This window comes from Lepisma saccharinum, chromosome 3, assembly GCF_977018435.1.
Source record: "Lepisma saccharinum chromosome 3, izLepSacc3.1, whole genome shotgun sequence".
In the NCBI taxonomy this organism is placed as follows: Eukaryota; Metazoa; Arthropoda; class Insecta; order Zygentoma; family Lepismatidae; genus Lepisma; species Lepisma saccharinum.
Window position 1 is genome coordinate 58,584,694 of NC_139231.1, and position 12,587 is coordinate 58,597,280.

At 39.7% G+C, this 12,587-nt stretch overlaps 1 protein-coding gene across 2 annotated transcripts in view; it reads right to left on the bottom strand.

Moving 5' to 3' along the window:
* The window catches only part of LOC145985068 (uncharacterized), a 70,079-nt gene that overhangs the window by 9,989 nt on the left and 47,503 nt on the right, over positions 1-12,587 (bottom strand). The gene's annotated exons all lie outside the window — the stretch shown is intronic.

Below are 12,587 nucleotides of genomic sequence, written 5' to 3' on the forward strand. Positions count from 1 at the left end.
GCGAGAAAGTGCCGCCATTAAATAAGCACTGCCCCTGCTGCCTTACAGGGAGGAGAGGGATCTCCAAAGGCTAGGGGAAGGTCACCCCAACAGAAAACCAAAGGGTGGAAGGAACTCTTAGGCATAGAGAAGCCGATCCTTCTAAGGGGAGTAAACCCCTATCAGAAAATCCTAGGTCCTCCCAGGAAATGGAGGTTGGAGCATAGAGCCCACAAAAGAAAAGGGGAGAAACATCCAAACCCCATTGCTGGCATAGCAGCAATAAGAAGGCAGCCCCTTCACTATGCTAGGAAGCTGCAGGCCAATCACCTACACTTCTTAAATAAAGATGATTAAAAGAAAAGACAAGAGAGTTGGCCAGACGGATCTACAGGGAAGACAATTGGCGAGGACTAAGGTATATGACTTTTGGAACTTGGAACATCAGAGGCCTTAATGGAAAAGAAGTTGAAATAGTAAAAGAAATTAAGAACACCAAAGTAAAATATTTAGCCCTAATTGAAACCAAGAAAAAAGGAAATGGAGAAATTGAGTTAGATGACGGATATGTACTGATATATAGTGGAGTACCGAGAATGGAAAGAGCTAGAGGAGGGGTGGCACTTCTGATCCACGAAGAAAAGAAAAACAATATAATAGATTGGGAATTCATAAGTGAGAGAATAATGATTGTTAACATTAAAGAAGAAGAAGAAAATATAGCAATAATAATAGTTTATGGTCCAAATGAAGATGATACAGTAGAGAATATAAACATGTTCTATGATTCACTACAGAAAATCATAGATGAAAGAAAGGAAGAAGTACTGATAGTAGGAGATCTAAATGGAAGAGTAGGAAACAATACAGAAGAATGGAGACAGGTAATAGGACAACATGGAGAAGAGACATTAAATGATAATGGTACACGAATCTTAGAATTATGTATAACAAATGACATGGTAGTGGTAAATACTAAATTCCCACATAAAGAAATCCATAAATACACTAGGGAAGAACCAACAAGAAGGGAAAAATCTATAATTGACTATTTCATAGTAGAGAGAAATACGATGAGAAAGATAAGAGATGCCAGAGTCAAAAGAGGGGAGGAAATTGGGAGCGACCATAAACTATTAATAATGGAAAGAGTAGTACAAAGAAGTAGAGTACTAAAAACTAAAGGGAAAAGAAGACAGGAAAAACAAAACAAAATAAGAATAAAGGCATACAAATTAAAAGATACAAAAGTTAAAGAAAAATATCAGCAACTAATAGAAGCAAAGATACAAGACAAACATGAAAAGGAAGAAAGAGATGTAGATAAGTTGTGGGATGAATTTAAGAAGATTTTGCTACAGTCTGCAGAGGAAAGCTGCGGGACAACATACATTGGAAACAAAATGAAAAGAACGGCATGGTGGACAGATGAGCTGAAAGAAGTCACGCACAAGAAAATACTGTGGAAAAAGTACCTATTAGTTAATGATTTAGAAAGCTTCGAAGAGTATAGGAGGCAAAGGGATATAGTTAAAAAGAAAGTGTTAGAGGCTAAAAAGAACTCGTGGAGAAAATTTGGGGAAAGTATGGAAGAGAACAGCCGAGAAAATGAAAAACTATTCTACAAAGTTTTAAAGACCATGAGAAAAGATAAAAAAAGCCCATTAAAATACATAAAAGGAAAAGATGGTAAACTAAGAACAAAACCAGAAGAAATCATGCAAAGATGGAAGGAATACTTCGAAGAATTGCTGAAGGATGAAACACAAACTAACAGGACGGAGGTTCAAACAGGAAATGAAAGAACAGAAGATACAGAAATGGAGGATGAAGAAGAGGAAATAAACGATATCAAAGTAGAAGAATTAAAAGCAGCATTAAAGAAAATGAAGTTAGGTAAGGCTAGTGGACATGATGGTTTAACACCAGAAATGCTTAAATACATGGGAAATGCTGGAGAGCAACTGTTTTTGAACCTACTGAATGTAATATGGGAAAAGAAAACTGTACCGAAGGAATAGGAGATACCAGTAATAATCCCAATCTTCAATAAAGGGGATAATAGAGAATGCAGAAACCATTGGGGAATCTCATTGCTCAGTGTGCCAGGGAAGATATATTCAAGAATCCTGGAGAACAGACTCAGAAAATATGTCGAAGAGCAATTAGAAGAAAGTCAAGCAGGCTTTAGACCAGCAAGAAGTGTACAAGACCATATTTTCACCCTCAAACAAATAACAGACAAGACAATAGAATACAATAAAAAGGCACATGTATGTTTTGTAGATCTACAAATGATATTATACTAATAGCTAATACACAGGCTAGTTTACAATATAACCTAAATATTCTTAATGAAGAATTAAAGAAAAAGAATATGGAAATAAATATAGAGAAAACTAAAACAATGATAATTAGCAGACAAAAGACAAACTATAAGATAAAACTGAATAACAAACCTTTAGAACAAGTGACAAATTTCAAGTATCTTGGAGTAATTATAAACAGTCAAGGAAAAGAAGAGGAAGAAATAAGAGATAGAATCATGAAGACAGGAAAGCTATATCAAATGATAAACCGAGGATTTATAGGCAAAAAAGAAATATCTACCCAAACAAAATTCACTGTATATAAAACAATTTATATACCAACACTTACATAGAGCAGTGAAAATTGGACAATGACTGGAAAACACCTGCAAAGTGTACAAACAATGGAAATGAGGTACCTTCGAAGAATAAGTGCGAAAACCAGGAAAGATCAGATAAGGAATCAAACCATTCGGCAATCTTTAAATGCTCAGCCACTACAAGAAACAGTTGAACGTAATCAACTCAGATGGTTCGGCCATTTGAGCAGAATGAGTGAGACGAGACTGCCAAAGCAGATATGGGAAGCACGTCCACAAGGAACAAGACCAAAAGGAAGACCAAGAAAGACATGGAATATGAGTGTCAAAGAGATTTTGGAGAAACAAAGCATAAGATGGAAAAAGGCACAGGAAAAGGCGTTGGACAGAAACGTCTGGAGAGGTCTCTGTAACCCCTCGACACCGGCAGGTAGAAGAGGACGCGACTAAGTAAGTAAGTAAGTAAGTAAGCAAGTAAGCTTTAGTCCATAGTTTTTCTTGTATGTACGCATTGCTTGCATTATAGAATTATTTTCTTGTAGTTTACGGTTATTACAAGCATAAGAAAACAGTTTTTCTTTGTGACATTTCAGGAGAACACACGCTCCCTTCATCAGACATTTATTTTCATTTTGACTAAAGATACAGTTATAACAATGGTTAGTAATTTTTTAAACAAAAATAATCCGTTATATAATGGATGTTGTCAATGTTACATTGTTGTAATATAGCAACTTAACTTTGAAAAAAAAAACGTCTGTTTTATTTTTATTTGAGATTTTTTAAAATTATGAATCCCAAATATCATCAGGTAATTCAAATTCATCATTGTTTTCACAAAGTCTCTTGATGTTTTCTGTTCCATTAAATTTTAAAGATGGTGGCTTACTCCATTTGTGAAAAAGAAAACTCCATACTGGATCTACAGGGTGGCTCAATAAGTCACTTAACACCCCCAGTACAACGCCACTGCGGCATGGAACGTGAAAATGGCGATGACCAATCGTTATCAGGCCAAGGGGGAACCACATTGACGTCACCCACATGCTCGGCAGCCATCTTGATGTCCGCCATCTTGAATTCAACTTCAGAAATTTAAATGGGAAGGGGGTCGTGCGACATATCAAAATGGGCTAGAATTTCACCAGGAAAACAACTGTGACATTTGTTTTCACCTAACTTCAACTTTTGCAGAGTTAACAATACCACAACGTTATGGCTCAATCAATCACTTAACACCCCCAGTACAAGGCCACTGCGGCATGGAACTTGAAAATGGCGATGACCAATCGTTATCAGGCCAAGGGGGAACCACATTGACATCACCTGCATGCTCGGCAGCCACCTTGATGTCCGCCATCTTGAATTCAACTTCAGAAATTTAAATGGGAAGGGGGTCGTGCGACATATCAAAATGGGCTAGAATTTCACCAGGAAAACAACTGTGACATTTGTTTTCACCTAACTTTAAATTTAAGGGCGATTTCCGCATGGGAGAGTGACACGTCCTTTCCTTTTTGCTTAAATGTTTATTGTTCAAATAATCGTTAGTATGTGATTATGTGGTATTTATTGTTAGACCAATCACTGAAAATGTCCGGATATTGACTTACCGGTATGTACATATCTTGTAGTATTGGTTGGCATGGAAATTACGATTGTGTTTTGTCTTTACATAAAAGTTTAAAAGAGTGATGATGTGAATTGATCGTGTCAAGAGTAACATATTTCACTGATCTGAACGAAAATGCCACTAACACGTGAGGAACGGATTGCCATCATATTGATGTCAGGGGAGAGAAGTACGCGTGACATTGCCGCAGACTTCAATAACCGCAATCCTGCAAGACAACCGGTGTCACATGTGGCCGTCAGCCAGTTGCTGGCAAAGTTCCAAGATACTGGATCTGTGGATGACAAGCCGCGACATGGACGTCCGAAAACAGCCACGGATGAGGGTACTGCTGTAGCGGTGTTGGTATCATTTGCAAAGTCCCCAACCCGTAGCACACGGAGACTGGCGCTGGAAAGCAGTGTCAGCAGGGGTTCAATTCAAAGGATTGTACGTGACCACCACTGGCATCCGTATAAGATACAGCTGCAGCAGCACCTTAGTGAGGACGATCCAGACAGGCATTTGCAGTTTTGTGAGTGGGCTATAGCACAACTGCAACGTGACCCTGCCGTCGGTAGCAAGATTCTGTTCAGTGATGAGGCTAATTTTTATGTGTCGGGAGAGGTGAATAAGCAAAATCTGCAGTACTGGTCACCCGAAAATCCACATTGGACAGATCCCAGCAAGGTGACGGGAGGCGGGAAGCTAATGGTGTGGTGTGGTACTTGGGGTTCCCGACTTGTTGGACCATTTTTCATTGAGGGCAACTTAAATGCAGAGGGCTACTTGCTTCTGCTATGGGAGCAGATCTTACCATCCTTACTGTCCGAGGATGGGAGCTATCCTGAATGGTTCCAGCAAGATGGTGCTCCACCGCACTATGGGATGATAGTCCGTCAGTACCTGGATCAACAATTCCCTCACCACAATTTTGAAATCAAAACTTCTAAAAATTTTTGCAATTTTATGTGAGAATCTCTTGTGGAATGGAATGCACACAAATTTCTTTTCAACAGATTTTTCATCTTTGTCTGTATTTCTCTTTTCCTTTAGTTTTCTTGCGACTTGTTTTTTGATTTTTTAAATCAGCAAGAGGTTTGGAATGTACATTTAATGAATTCAAAATGAGAAACTCTCTACCAGATGTGGAAACCACAGGAATATATAATATAAGTTGTTCATGTTCAAAGGATTATGTGGGACAAACAGCAAGGAAAATGGCAATAAGATGGCACGAACACGATTTGGACATTATAAATCTAAACCCAAGAACAGGTTTGTCAACTCATATCATCGAAGAGAAACATTTGATTAAAAAGAGAAGGGTTTTAAAAAGATTAACGGGAAACACAGAGTTGAATGTCTGGGAAGCTTCGTTCATTGCAGAACACTGGAACAAATTAAATAATGAAAATGGTAACATAGATCCAGCATGGAGTTTTCTTTTTCACAAATGGAGTAAGCCACCATCTTTAAAATTTAATGGAACAGAAAACATCAAGAGACTTTGTGAAAACAATGATGAATTTGAATTACCTGATGATATTTGGGATTCATAATTTTAAAAAATCTCAAATAAAAATAAAACAGACTGTTTTTTTCACAGTTAAGTTGCTATATTACAACAATGTAACATTGACAACATCCATTATATAAGGGATTATTTTTGTTTAAAAAATTACTAACCATTGTTATAACTGTATCTTTAGTCAAAATGAAAATAAATGTCTGATGAAAGGAGCGTGTGTTCTCCTGAAACATCACAAAGAAAAACTGTTTTCTTATGCTTGTAATAACCGTAAACTACACGAAAATAATAGCTTTAGTCCAACCCTACAGAATTATGGATGTTACTCCTATTATTAATGATAATATATTTTGTTGATGGAATCATCTAATTATACCTGTAGTTAATATTATTGCTGTAATAGCTCCTGTTGCTGGTCATGGGCTTTGATCTACTAGATGGTATGGGTGATTTTGATTTGTTGACATATTTCCTGTCCTGGTATCTTCTTCAGAAATAAGTTGTGTCATAACATTTTTCTTGAAAGCACTCCCGGGAGTAGATTACATGATCCATTCAATGACAAAAATTGCATTGTTAGCCAGTTGTAGGTTAGGCAGTAAGCTTCAGGGACTCTTTCTAAAAGATAATGTGGTAAAACTTTGCTTCATGTGTTAGGAAGTTTAGTGCAATATCAATAATATTTTTTATTTGCATTGCCACACACTGTTTGGTGCCATAAGAAGTAGTTACGATGAGAAATAATGTGAAAATTGAGTAAAAATAAATCAATTGAATGGTGACAAGCTCATAAGATTTTGCGCAATTGTTGAAGGAGCTATCATAGAATGGACCCTTATACATTTGACACTACTTTATTCAACAGATACAGATAATGATCTAATGCATATTCATTTTCAGTAACTTTTCTTTGTGTTGACACGCTTTGACCTTAGCTCACAAACAACTCTTGCATTATGGAATTTATCTTTTTTGAGTAACACAAAATGCAGAATGCTTTGTCTTGCATAGTTATATGTTTCTAAAATAATTTTTCATCTTTTATTTTTCTCGTAGAGCTGAGATATGGTTGGAGAAAATATGGCGAAAGGACTTGAGGCACAAAACATACAAAAGTTACAGAGTTTGTGGAGACAATTTTTCAGAGAAAATGTTTATGAATTCTAATAGAAATAAGTTAGCGCATGATGCATACCCAGATGTAGAACCAAGTAAGTATATTGCATTTCTTATGGAATAACCTTGTCATAAGTTATGTGGCTCATGCATAAGAAATTGTATTTTCCCTTTTCTGCATTAAAAAAAATATATGCTTTAGAGACAAATTTTGCTTAAAGTATATAACACCTAACAACACAATACATTGCTTGAGGATGTTAGAAACAAATGTATTTAATGTTTCACTAAATATTCCAAGCAGGGTGGATAAAAAAGATATGATTTTCAGCTAAACAGTCCTGTAAAATATTTGAACAGTTTGATTAAAGGAAACGAAATGCACATATTTTTCTGTTTGAGACTGTACATATGTGAACCTACTATGGAAATGTTCGTTGAGTGTGTTAATGATGCTTTAATAATCTCAGTAACTTTTATTCCAGTGAAAGTCTGTAGGACCTCAAAGAGATTATCATACCTTATGCAAAATATATTAATTACTAGTGATTCAATAAATATACAGATGGGGGACAAAATAATACGAACACCTGTGAATGTAGAGAAAATCTTTATTAATAGTGGGTTGGACCACCCTTTGACTGAAGTACACTTTGTATGCGACGTGGGATGGACGCATAGTGGTCATGCACAATGTTTAAGGGAATATGGAGCCATTCTTCCTCCAGAGCAGTCTCCAATTCCGAAAGTGTGGCTGGAGGCGGACTTCGAGCACGAAGTTTGGACTCCAAATATCCCCACAAATGTTCTATAATGTTCAGGTCAGGAGACTGTGGGGGCCATTCAAGATGCCCTACTTCATCGTCATGTTCTTCAAACCATGTTTGGACAGACCCAGCAGTGTGGATAGGAGCGTTGTCGTCTTGAAAAAGCGGTTGGTCCCCAGGAAATAAAGTCTGGACAAAAGGATGGAGATGATCCCCCAGAATGCTGCGATAGTGACTGGCATTGATCTTCCCATGCAGAAAAACAAGTGGTCCCACACCATGCCAAGATATCGCGCCCCATACCATAATGGACCCACCTTAATGCTTCACAGTCGGCAAGAGGCAGTCGACTGTGCATCTCGAGGCGTTCTCCACACATAAACGCACCCCGTGGTCTGAAATAACGTGAATGTTGATTCATCAGACCAGATGACTTGTTGCCACTGCTGTGGGGACCAACTTCTGTGAGCTCTGCACCATTGGCGTCGCTTGACAGCATTACGTGATGTCACCAATGGCTTACGAATTGCCACTCAGCCATGAATGTTTGCAGCATGGAGTTCCCTTTTGACAGTTTTGGTTGAAATGGGGTCCTGGAGATGCCTGTTCATTTCAGATGTTATCTCGGATAACGATTGCTTGTGCTTTCGGGCCACTATGCACTTCAACACCCTCCTATCCCGAGCAGCAAGCTTTGTCTTTCGTCCACTGTTGTGCTTTGAAGACACCATCTTACCTTGTGTTGTGTACGCTGTCATAACGGCTGATACTGTGCTCCTTGCACACCCAACAAGCTTTGAGGTTTCAGTCACCGTGGCTCCAGCTGAACGTGCTCCAACAATCATGCCTCTTTGGAACTCTGTCAGGTCTGACATTGCAGTGTCTCTTGAGAGCGTATGATAGACGAATGCACCACCAATGACTGCTGTTGGCAAACTAATACCTTCCCCTTCACAGCCACTAAGTGGCAGACTTCAGTGCCAGGGGGTGCTGCTGTACTGCCGGTGTGAAATGTGGCATACTTTTTCACAGGTGTTCGTGGTTGGACCACCCTTTGACTGAAGTACACTTTGTATGCGACGTGGGATGGACGCATAGTGGTCATGCACAATGTTTAAGGGAATATGGAGCCATTCTTCCTCCAGAGCAGTCTCCAATTCCGAAAGTGTGGCTGGAGGCGGACTTCGAGCACGAAGTTTGGACTCCAAATATCCCCACAAATGTTCTATAATGTTCAGGTCAGGAGACTGTGGGGGCCATTCAAGATGCCCTACTTCATCGTCATGTTCTTCAAACCATGCTTGGACAGACCCAGCAGTGTGGATAGGAGCGTTGTCGTCTTGAAAAAGCGGTTGGTCCCCAGGAAATAAAGTCTGGACAAAAGGATGGAGATGATCCCCCAGAATGCTGCGATAGTGACTGGCATTGATCTTCCCATGCAGAAAAACAAGTGGTCCCACACCATGCCAAGATATCGCGCCCCATACCATAATGGACCCACCTTAATGCTTCACAGTCGGCAAGAGGCAGTCGACTGTGCATCTCGAGGCGTTCTCCACACATAAACGCACCCCGTGGTCTGAAATAACGTGAATGTTGATTCATCAGACCAGATGACTTGTTGCCACTGCTGTGGGGACCAACTTCTGTGAGCTCTGCACCATTGGCGTCGCTTGACAGCATTACGTGATGTCACCAATGGCTTACGAATTGCCACTCAGCCATGAATGTTTGCAGCATGGAGTTCCCTTTTGACAGTTTTGGTTGAAATGGGGTCCTGGAGATGCCTGTTCATTTCAGATGTTATCTCGGATAACGATTGCTTGTGCTTTCGGGCCACTATGCACTTCAACACCCTCCTATCCCGAGCAGCAAGCTTTGTCTTTCGTCCACTGTTGTGCTTTGAAGACACCATCTTACCTTGTGTTGTGTACGCTGTCATAACGGCTGATACTGTGCTCCTTGCACACCCAACAAGCTTTGAGGTTTCAGTCACCGTGGCTCCAGCTGAACGTGCTCCAACAATCATGCCTCTTTGGAACTCTGTCAGGTCTGACATTGCAGTGTCTCTTGAGAGCGTATGATAGACGAATGCACCACCAATGACTGCTGTTGGCAAACTAATACCTTCCCCTTCACAGCCACTAAGTGGCAGACTTCAGTGCCAGGGGGTGCTGCTGTACTGCCGGTGTGAAATGTGGCATACTTTTTCACAGGTGTTCGTGGTTGGACCACCCTTTGACTGAAGTACACTTTGTATGCGACGTGGGATGGACGCATAGTGGTCATGCACAATGTTTAAGGGAATATGGAGCCATTCTTCCTCCAGAGCAGTCTCCAATTCCGAAAGTGTGGCTGGAGGCGGACTTCGAGCACGAAGTTTGGACTCCAAATATCCCCACAAATGTTCTATAATGTTCAGGTCAGGAGACTGTGGGGGCCATTCAAGATGCCCTACTTCATCGTCATGTTCTTCAAACCATGTTTGGACAGACCCAGCAGTGTGGATAGGAGCGTTGTCGTCTTGAAAAAGCGGTTGGTCCCCAGGAAATAAAGTCTGGACAAAAGGATGGAGATGATCCCCCAGAATGCTGCGATAGTGACTGGCATTGATCTTCCCATGCAGAAAAACAAGTGGTCCCACACCATGCCAAGATATCGCGCCCCATACCATAATGGACCCACCTTAATGCTTCACAGTCGGCAAGAGGCAGTCGACTGTGCATCTCGAGGCGTTCTCCACACATAAACGCACCCCGTGGTCTGAAATAACGTGAATGTTGATTCATCAGACCAGATGACTTGTTGCCACTGCTGTGGGGACCAACTTCTGTGAGCTCTGCACCATTGGCGTCGCTTGACAGCATTACGTGATGTCACCAATGGCTTACGAATTGCCACTCAGCCATGAATGTTTGCAGCATGGAGTTCCCTTTTGACAGTTTTGGTTGAAATGGGGTCCTGGAGATGCCTGTTCATTTCAGATGTTATCTCGGATAACGATTGCTTGTGCTTTCGGGCCACTATGCACTTCAACACCCTCCTATCCCGAGCAGCAAGCTTTGTCTTTCGTCCACTGTTGTGCTTTGAAGACACCATCTTACCTTGTGTTGTGTACGCTGTCATAACGGCTGATACTGTGCTCCTTGCACACCCAACAAGCTTTGAGGTTTCAGTCACCGTGGCTCCAGCTGAACGTGCTCCAACAATCATGCCTCTTTGGAACTCTGTCAGGTCTGACATTGCAGTGTCTCTTGAGAGCGTATGATAGACGAATGCACCACCAATGACTGCTGTTGGCAAACTAATACCTTCCCCTTCACAGCCACTAAGTGGCAGACTTCAGTGCCAGGGGGTGCTGCTGTACTGCCGGTGTGAAATGTGGCATACTTTTTCACAGGTGTTCGTATTATTTTGTCCCCCATCTGTATATATAGCTGAATAACAATGTGTTTGTTTATTTTCCCTTACATTTGTTATTAGCAATATAATATAATGTTTTACATTTCCACAGTATAAGTACTAAATCATTAAGAGTAATGTACTTACTCTGAAACTGTTTTCTTCTGGAGTATTTCAACATATAAATTCATTCTTGGTGAAGTATAACATGTCACCATAGTGAGTGTCCGACCAAGAAACCTATCAGTATGACTATCAATGGTTTGTCTAATGGAATTTCATTAACAATATTTTGATAATATTCAATACAGTGGAAATTATTTGATGTAGGGGTTTAAGGGTTTCTTATAGTATTTTACTCTATATTCCATATGTTTAATGCTAACAATATAATTTATATATGTAATTGGAAGTAAGATGCTTGAAATAAATTTTGGGACTTGTAGGCATAATGACCATATTGGGCCATTCAATGTATGTGAGGAAGAATCCTCTTATCTAATATCCTTACTTGAGTTTGAACTGTTCTTTTAGGTCTACTTTATGCACAGAAAGGCTAATTTGGTTGAAACTACCGTTTAAAGTGGGATCCGAAACACTATGGGTCTCCACCGGGTATCGAACCCATACCTGAGTTAAAAAATGGGTGTGAAGAGCCCCTTGAGAAAGGTTGAAAGTGAAATGTTATAAAGACTTGCAAAGGATATACACAAAACTACAAACTTCCTCAGAGATAGTATAAGAGCCCTGCTCTTCTCAAAAAGGTAATGACATTTATTAGTGCTGTCATTATCTCCCAACCTGGTCAATAATTGGTAAGATCAAAAGTTTGAGGAAAGTATAATCTACACATTAGGTAGGAATAAGCCAACCACTTAACATTTAGACATGACACATTGGATGGTCTAGCCCTTGCAGCAAATGATCATGAGTGAGACACCTATGTTCGACACGAAGCCAAGTTAAATTTACTTCTTGATGGAAGGGATGGTATGAGAAACATCATGCATCAATGATCGACCTGATAGTGTGAAGCTTGAAAGAATGATTATTTATTAATTCTTTATGTTCACTTTCTTTTAGACTGACTAGAAACATGTGTGACAATATTTAGAAGCTGATAATGAGTAGCAGGGATTTTGTCAATGTGGAATCCACTATGGGTGAAACGTTGCTGTTCGTTGGTTCATTTCCAAGTGACATATGTCACATGTCACTTTGGTGTGAAATCTCTCTAAATTGCAAAAAAAATACTGTTGGTTTCTTTTAGGGATGTGACGAAGCTGAAAATTTACCGATGCCGATGTACTCACCGATAATTTTTGGAACCGATACCGATGCCGATATTTAACCGATTCCGATTCATAAGATTATTAAACAGAAATGGGATGTTATTTTCAGCATGACAAAAATAAATTTGCTATGTACATTTCTATTGCATATCATATGTATATACATATATATTCTTAAGAGATGCGAATGTACATTTGCATCTACAAAATGTTATGTGAACCTTTAAGAAGAACATGGATTCTCAAGAGATTGAACATT